Consider the following 10,017-nt stretch of genomic DNA (forward strand, 5'->3'; position numbering starts at 1 on the left):
TTGTACGAGGTAAGGGGCACAACTCTTCCACAACGCTTGTTAATCCTGACAGAGTTATTTTTAAAAAATCGTCTATTCGCCACACACACAAAAATACGTCTTCAAAATGGCGTCGTCGACGAAAAGTTGTGGTTAAATACATCATTTTATGGTACTCATTGAATACTGCGAAGTGTTAAGGTGTTACGAGTGTGTTCGGGTTGCGGTTCTTGCTCATGTTTATACTCACTGAGTTACTTCCCTTGGATCAGGATCTGAATCTGGATCTGGATAACCCGCCTGGGTTGGTGGTTTGCGGGTGCGAATGCGTATACGCACGGTTCAGTGTGCTTTCGCGAAAGGGTGTGTCATATGCACGGCTAGAACTAAGATACTTCTTGATTTCAGTAAATAGTTTCATTACATGTCAACTAGTTCGTTTTTAAATGATTTTTTAGAGATCGCCAAATGGTATTGTGTGAATAACATCATTCGATCGATTGTACGCACGGCGCCGTGCTTCTAGTAGCTCAGTCCATTCCTTCTTTCCGGTGTGGAAACAGACGTGTTTCTGGCGAAAGAATCGGCGTTTTCAACTCGCCATATCTTCATATTCATTCGGACTAGAACAACGAAATATAAATTTCTTGTAAAAAAATCCCGAGCCTTGCGACTCTGGTAGTCATTTTCTTACGCGAAGCGGCCTTTGGTAGGTACGACAGTTTTAGTCACCCAAGTATATCTAAAACGCACGTGGACGAGTTTTCAATGGCGTATTTGAAGTCTGTGAATGTTGTGATTACAAATCATTTCGGGGCACCCCTCAGTCTATACGTACAGACAAACAAATTGCATGGAACGAAAGTTGAGAGGCTGGACTGTAAGTTGTTGTTTTGACTTCTACAAATCTCGCAGGTCTTTTATGCAAAACAGACTCAAAATTGCATTGTTCACGCAAGTGTAGATGACGAGACTATCGAAGGAATGGAATACACTTGCCTACAGATATAATAGACAGACACTGTCTATTTATATCTATGACTTACCCTAGCCCATATGTTAGAATAAAGAACATACTTTGCTCTTTTGAATGATGTATGATTTGGCACTGTACACAGGATTTTAGACCTGCCCCCGAAGTGATTTTTCCATAAACCCGTCAAAAAGCTCACTCTGTTTTGGCCGTAAAAAGCGCCCAAATGAAGTCAATTTCTAACCTGTGTCGTGTGTTCGAAGGAGTACATCTCAGCGATGCCATTGCCTTGCAACCTCAAAGAAATATATTTTAATAACCCGCTAAATGAACGGTTTTTTAGTGTGAAATAAAAGCCGGAGATTTGCTTCGTTTCTTTGCTGCGACACAAAACCAAAACCAACTATAGATCTGCGGTGACATTATGAGTTCGTTTTCGACATTGCAGTGAAGTTGCGTGGATCTTCGACGATTCCCGTTCGGTTTAATGTGGATAGAGCTTTGATTGAATGTAACTGCTTTGAAAAGTTACAACATGAGTCCTTGGGATCGATGTTTTTCGGTAAACTTCTTCGTATCCTTGACTTTACTTTTGACTTGAACAGATCCAGATCAGCTGGGGCTGTTGATCGCCTACACAGATCTATATGAAGTTGACTCGACACGGCGAACTGCCGAATCCGTGTCCTCTCGTCGGTCCTACCCCCAAATCCCTTACCAGCCTCAGACCCCACCTCACCATTCTAACCTCACTGGCGTACTATGTGTGATTATCCCTTCCTCATGAAAGAGAAAGTGGAGAAAGGGGGAAAATGAAGAAATGTGTTTTTTTTTACACATTTTTTTAAGTCCAAAAAAGATGAGAAATATTCATAACAAATTCAGTTTTGGGTCTTTTTCAAATCTGTTTGATGCATCTTTTCTGTGACCATTGTGGCTATGCACTGACACACAAATAAGTGGAGAAAAGGGAGAAATGAAGATTTTTTCTCACTGCACAACAGTCAGGGATTAGGGTTACATGTTTACATGTACATTGTCAAGAGGTCAAAACAAATTTTAAAAGCTGTTGAACACTGCACTAGTGTTGCTCTAATCAAGGCGAGTCTGGAACAATAGGTTCATCCCACCAAAAAGTGAACATGGAATTAGTTATGATTTTTTGGCTTGGGTACGGCCAAGTGAACAAGGTAGGAAAGGTTAGAAATAGTCATAACAAGTTCACTTTTGGGTCTTTTTCAAATCTGTTTGCTGCATCTTTTCTGTGACCATTGTGGCTATGCACTGACACTCAAAAAGGTGGAGAAAGGGGAAAAATGAAGATTTTTTTCTCACTACACAACAGTCAGGGATTCAATCAATGAATCAATGAGGCTTATATCGCGCATATTCCGTGGGTACAGTTCTAGGCGCTCTGCAGTGATGCCGTGTGAGATGAAATTTTATACGGCCAGTAGATTGCAGCCATGTCGGCGCATATTTACCTTTCACGGCCTTATTCCAAGTCACACGGGTATACTTACTTACTGCCTTTCACGCCTGGTGGCGTGTAGGGCAGCGTCACACGGGTATGGTAGACAATTATTAACTGTGCCTAAGCAATTTTGCCAGGAAAGACCCTTTTGTCAATCGTGGGATCTTTAACGTGCACACCCAATGTAGTATACACGGGGGGTGGTTCGGACACCGAAGAGAGTCTGCACACAAAGTTGACTCTGAAATAAATTTTCGCCGAACCTGGGATCGAACTCACGCTGACAGCGACCAACTGAATACAAATCCAGCGCGCTACCAACTGAGCTATATCCCCGCCAACTAGTGTTGCTCTAATCAAGGCGAGTCTGGAACAATAGGTCCACCCCACCAAAAAGTCAACATGGAATTAGTTATGATTTTTTTTGCCTTTTTGCTTGGGTACGGCCAAGTCAAAAAGGTGAGAGGGGTTACAAATAGTCATAACAAGTTCAGTTTGGGGTCTTTTTCAAATCTGTTTGATGCATCTTGTCTGTGACCATTGTGGCTATGCACTCAAAGTCAAAAAAGTGCAGAAAGGTGACAAATGAAGATTTTTCCTTCTTTCAAGACAATGTGTGATTTGGCACATTTTGCCTCAGTCTTTATCAAGAGCCTGTCTAACCCACTTTGAAGCTGTTAGAGACTGCAGTAGTGTTCCTTACATCAAGGCGAGTGCACAATGGTGCATTTCGAACCCCCCCCCCCTAATGTTCACTTTAATATCAATAAATCAATAGATATTCAGTCACAGTTTAACTAACTCATTCACCCTCATCACTCACTCATCCATCCATCACAACAACACTGTTTGATGCACAAACTGCCTGCCTTCCGCACTGGGAAGCCGCTTCGCTTCGCAACAACAACAACACTGAAAACTCGCCGGGAAATACCCCCACCACACGTGTCACACGTGTGCTTGTTTCTTCCGACTAATATCAATTTTGGAGAAAAAAAGGACAAAACTGGATGAAAAATTCTACGGCCCCAGCAATCTCATTACTCTGAAAGGGGAACCGGAAGTGGCTGGTCCTCAGGTTTCAAAGTTGACCGATATTCCCACTAAAGTGACCTAGATCCAAAGCCAGCCATCCATTAGAATGTAGGTCCGTGCTCCCACAGTTCAATACCGCGAATTGTTGTTACAGTCCCTGATTTTTTATGTACGGAATCCGGTAGTCTTTTTGTTGTTGTTAAATAATTATATTGCCAAACGTTATGACATTTTGAGATAATTGAACAAGTTTCAATACTTATTGGCTGAGCACCTGTGTGCTCAAAGGAAATGTCGCTTGTTTTTATCAAAAACTAATTTTCAATGGTCATTCGTGCAAACCGTCACACAAACATGCGTGCCTCTGTGTCTCTGTGAGTATGCGTGTGGCTGCTTTCATAGTTAGGGTGCAGGCGTTTTTAATCATTTACCCCACACCAAAAGCCCCCCCCCCACACCACCAACCCCCCCCCCCCACACACACACACACACACCCCGATACCTGTCAAATTCCCTCAGAATGCATGAACAATTCCGTTACCTCAGATCATCACCAGGAAAAATTCCTCCGCATCCAAAATATCAGGACTTTAGATATCAGATACCGACTTTATGTAATGCGCTTCAAAATCATATTCGCAAAGAGAGAGAGAGAGAGAGAGAGAGAGAGAGAGAGAGAGAGAGAGAGAGAGAGAGAGAGAGAGAGAGAGAGCTGGACACGAAGAAGGGAAGCTACAATCGCCCCAGGCCATATATATTATATATATGTGTGTGTGTGTGTGTGGTGTGCGATTCATAGAAATTTACTGGACAGATCTTCATGAAACTTTGCACACAAATGTTCCGACCCCCAACCCTTCACCCTGATTCAAACTCATGTATCACAAGTCCAGCGCTCCCAAATTATTTCTTTTTATCATTTTTGTCAGTCAAGATAATGGGGTTGGGGTTGGTACGGGAATAATTGTGAAGCAGACAATAAGGCAACAACTTATTTTGTTTACAGGTATTGTATATGTATACAGTGAACTTAGCTGTGTTCAAGTTTAGTTATGTTTTCTGTCGAGCGAATTTTTTTTAAATACGTTTTTACTACTAAAGGAGTGATAATTTTATGTGTTCGCCCTCGAGAAACCTCGATCATTTTCTGAAAATGCACGTTGATAAGTACCGTTTTATGATAAAGTTATACTCTCCATTCATTTATATACACAAACTAATGTTTCATTTATTATTTGTAGAGCTAAATATGTCAGTCGGGATCATGTTAAGAATCGCAGTGTTTTTCGCAAAATCGTACTTGACAACCCCCAGTAAAAAAATTCTAAAACAAAAGTTAATACGTCAACCTCTTTTTTTCTTTGCACAGATGTGTCCATATTGCTTAGAGGAACCTGTGCACAAAATGTGTAATGTTTCTTTCACGCGATTTGAACACACAAGTAACCCCTTAAGAATCGCAGTGTTTTTCGCAAAATCGTACTTGACAACCCCCGGTAAAAAAATTCTAACAAAAAAATTAATACGTCGACCCCCTTTTTTCTTTGCACAGATGTGTCCATATTGCTTAGAGGAACCTGTGCACAAAATGTGTAATGTTTCTTTCACGCGAATTTTTTTAAAATACGTTTTTACTACTAAAGGAGTGATAATTTTATGTGTACGCCCTCGATAAACCTCGATCATTTTCTGAAAATGCACGTTGATAAGTACCGTTTTATGATAAAGTTATACTCTCCATTCATTTATATACACAAACTAATGTCTCATTTATTATTTGTAGAGCTAAATATGTCAGTTGGGATCATGTTAAAAATCGCAGTGTTTTTCGCAAAATCGTACTTGACAACCCCCAGTAAAAAAATTCTAAAAAAAAAGTTAATACGTTGACCCCCTTTTTTCTTTGCACAGATGTGTCCATATTGCTTAAAGGAACCTGTGCACAAAATGTGTAATGTTTCTTTCACGCGATTTGAACACACAAGTAACCCCTTAAGTGGAGACGAAATTAAAAAAATTACATACATGCACTGCAACGTTAAAGAATTAATGTCATTACCATCTTGACGGGCTATCATTACTACATTAGTTCACCTTGGTGGCTCCTTCCTATTGGCTTCTGTGTGATGCAGTCTCATCTGAAAATACCACGAGAATGTGCCAAATTATTTATGCCATGGTATACATTATTTACTGCGTAAAATATCTGCACTCTCTTGCACATGGTCGATGACGGCAATCGATTATAGAATTAACAAGTCGCGTAAGGCGAAAATACAACATTTAGTCAAGCTGTCGAACTCACAGAATGAAACTGAACGCAATGCAATTTTTCAGCAAGACCGTATACTCGTAGCATCGTCAGTCCACCGCTCGTGGCAAAGGCAGTGAAATTGACAAGAAGAGCGGGGTAGTAGTTGCGCTGAGAAGGATAGCACGCTTTTCTGTACCTCTCTTCGATTTAACTTTCCGAGCGTGTTTTCAATCCAAACATATCATATCTATATGTTTTTGGAATCAGGAACCGACAAGGAATAAGATGAAAGTGTTTTTAAATTGATTTCGAAAATTTAATTTTGATCATAATTTTTATATTTTTAATTTTCAGAGCTTGTTTTTAATCCAAATATAACATATTTATATGTTTTTGGAATCAGGAAAAGATGAAGAATAAGATGAACGTAAATTTGGATCGTTTTATGAAAAAAGTTTTTTTTTACAATTTTCAGATTTTTGATGACCAAAGTCATTAACTAATTTTTAAGCCACCAAGCTGAAATGCAATACCGAAGTCCGGCCTTCGTCGAAAATTGCTTGGCCAAAATTTCAATCAATTTGATTGAAAAATGAGGGTGTGACAGTGCCGCCTCAACTTTTACAAAAAGCCGGATATGACGTCATCAAAGACATTTATCGAAAAAATGAAAAAAACGTCCGGGGATATCATTCCCAGGAACTCTCATGTCACACACACACACACACACACACACACACACACACACACATACACACGCACACACACACACACACACACACACACACACACACACACACACTTTGGATTTTCACTTTATTTCAGCTAGTATCAGCTATGCAAAGAAACACACATAAAACAAAACAAACGTACTCAAATGTACAAAGAACTAAAGACAAAACTCAAAGCAGTAACATAAAGACTGGGAAAGTCAAAAACCAATAAAACAAATATATCAAAAATAAATGAAATCATTGTACATAAATCAACAAACTAAGGTAGGCTATACATGAGTTTCACTCAAGGTGGTGATCGAATTTCTAGATATATGCGTCTAAACTTGTGGTTTTAGGATTATGAGAGGTCAAGCTAATGCGGAAAAAAATTTAAAAAAAAACAACATTGTCGTAGTTTGGAATGTGCAGACGGTACACTTGGTACATTTGGTGCATATGAGTTCACCCGATGCACTTTTTATGACGGCGTACTAGTGCCAAAACCTGGGGTTACTCATTATCACGTGATAATTACTAATTAACGCTGTCAGTTACTGTTTTCACTCGTTAGTCACTCATTTTCACGGGATAATTAGTGATTTTCACGGGAAAATGACTAATTTTTATATTTAGTCAAGTTTTGACTAAATATTTTAACGTAGAGGGGGGAATCGAGACGAGGGTCGTGGTGTATGTGTGTGTGTGTGTGTGTGTGTGTGTGTCTGTCTGTCTGTGTGTGTGTGTAGAGCGATTCAGACTAAACTACTGGACCGATCTTTATGAAATTTGACATGAGAGTTCCTGGGTATGAAATCCCCATACGTTTTTTTCATTTTTTTGATAAATGTCTTTGATGACGTCATATCCGGCTTTTCGTGAAAGTTGAGGCGGCACTGTCACGCTCTCATTTTTCAACCAAATTGGTTGAAATTTTGGTCAAGTAATCTTCGACGAAGGCCGGGGTTTGGTATTGCATTTCAGCTTGGTGGCTTAAAAACTAATGAGTGAGTTTGGTCATTAAAAATCTGAAAATTGTAAAAAAAAAAATGTTTTATAAAACGATCCAAATTTACGTACATCTTATTCTTTATCATTTTCTGATTCCAAAAATATATAAATATGTTATATTTGGATTAAAAACAAGCTCTGAAAATTAAAAATATAAAAATTATTATCAAAATTAAATTGTCCAAATCAATTTAAAAACACCTTCATCTTATTCCTTGTCGGTTCCTGATTCCCAAAACATATAGATATGATATGTTTGGATTAAAAACACGCTCAGAAAGTTAAAACGAAGAGAGGTACAGAAAAGCGTGCTATCCTTCTCAGCGCAAGTACTACCCCGCTCTTCTTGTCAATTTCACTGCCTTTGCCGTGCGCGGTGGACTGACGATGCTACGAGTATACGGTCTTGCTGCGTTGCATTGCGTTCAGTTTCATTCTGTGTGTTCGACAGCTACTTGACTAAATGTTGTATTTTCGCCTTACGCGACTTGTTAGTTTTGGCATTAGCAATCCGTCAGGAAGTGAGCCAAAACTAACAAGTCGCGTAAGGCGAAAATACAATATTTAGTCAAGTAGCTGCCATTTTTCAGCAAGACCGTATACTCGTAGCATCGTCAGTCCACCGCTCATGGCAAAGGCAGTGAAATTGACAAGAAGAGCGGGGTAGTAGTTGCGCTAAGAAGGATAGCACGCTTTTCTGTACCTCTCTTTGTTTTAACTTTCTGAGCGTGTTTTTAATCCAAACATATCATATCTATATGTTTTTGGAATCAGGAACCGACAAGGAATAAGATGAAAGTGTTTTTAAATTGATTTGGACAATTTAATTTTGATAATAATTTTTATATATTTAATTTTCAGAGCTTGTTTTGAATCCGAATATAACATATTTATATGTTTTTGGAATCAGAAAATGATGGAGATTAAGATAAACGTAAATTTGGATCGTTTTATAAATTTTTATTTTTTTTTACAATTTTCCGATTTTTAATGACCAAAGTCATTAATTAATTTTTAAGCCACCAAGCTGAAATGCAATACCGAACCCCGGGCTTCGTCGAAGATTACTTGACCAAAATTTCAACCAATTTGGTTGAAAAATGAGGGCGTGACAGTGCCGCCCCAACTTTCACGAAAAGCCGGATATGACGTCATCAAAGACATTTATCAAAAAAATGAAAAAAACGTTCGGGCATTTCATACCCAGGAACTCTCATGTCAAATTTCGTAAAGATCGGTCCAGTAGTTTAGTCTGAATCGCTCTACACACACACACACACAGACAGACGCACATACACCATACCCTCGTTTCGATTCCCCCTCGATGTTAAAATATTTAGTCAAAACTTGACTAAATATAAAAATTAGAAATTAACAGGTGAAAGTTAGTAATTTTCCCGGGAAAATGAGTAATTAACACGTGAAATGGTAATTATCGAGAGAAAATTTTCCCTTGATAATTACAATTATGAGGTTTTGGCACTAGTAAGCCCTATGACGGCTTACTAGTGCCAAAACCTGGGGTTACCCATTATCACGTGATAATTACTAATTAACGCTGTCAGTTACTGTTTTCACCTGTTAGTTACTCATTTTCACAGGAAAATTACTAATTTTTAGTTTTGGCACTAGCAATCCGTCAGGAAGTGAGCCAAAACTAAAAATGAGTAATTAACAGGTGAAAGTTAGTAATTTTCCCGGGAAAATTAGTAATAAACACGTGAAAATGGTAATTATCAAGGGAAAATTACTAATTTTCCCTTGATAATTACAATTATGAGGTTTTGGCACTAGTAAGCCGTCATACTTTTTCCTTCTGCAATATCACTATTGGGTTACGTCCCTTAATCGATCGACGCCAAAAGTAACTTCTCTCCCATTGCCTTTTGGCGTCCAAAAAGCAAAGAAACCGTTCAAACCAATCGGATGCTTGTGGTAGATTTTCTACACACACATTTTAAAGAAACTGAAATTTATAGTTTAGAAAAAAGGAAGAAGCAGTTGATTTTGATTTTAAAATTTTCTGGCTGTACGATGAACCCGACGTACCGGATTTGCGGTCTGGCGCTCAACCAAATGAGCTGACGGTACTCGCTGCTCTCGGGGCAAAAAGAAAAGTTTTCAATTCGAGAGTACTCGTGAGTTATTGAGCATTCGGGTCTGTTACTGAAACGTCGGTTTTCCAGCTGTTCGTAGTGTCTATGCTCTACGCTCGATCGATCTCACTGTTCTAGTGACGGCTGCCCCTATTGTATTATTAAAAGCGCGACCGACATTGACTATATTGCCACTTATAACACCGAAACGTCTTGACCAATCACAAAAGGGCACTGAAGTCATTGAAGAAAAGATATGCCTTTCCAGAATGCTCTCTTGATTTGTCCTTGGTCCGATGACTCAGTATGTTTGCTTTATTATGTAAAGGGAAGCTTGTTAAGCGTTAAGGCTCCTATATTGTTGGCAACTAACTGCAGCAAGACGGGTATTTGTTATTCTATCTCTGCAGGCCAAGGATATTTATGAAACTAGTATTTGTGAATGAAATTAATTTGTAGAGCTTAAATGTCTCAAGTTAAAT

This window comes from Littorina saxatilis, linkage group LG8 (genome assembly GCF_037325665.1).
Source record: "Littorina saxatilis isolate snail1 linkage group LG8, US_GU_Lsax_2.0, whole genome shotgun sequence".
Classification (NCBI taxonomy): Eukaryota; Metazoa; Mollusca; class Gastropoda; order Littorinimorpha; family Littorinidae; genus Littorina; species Littorina saxatilis.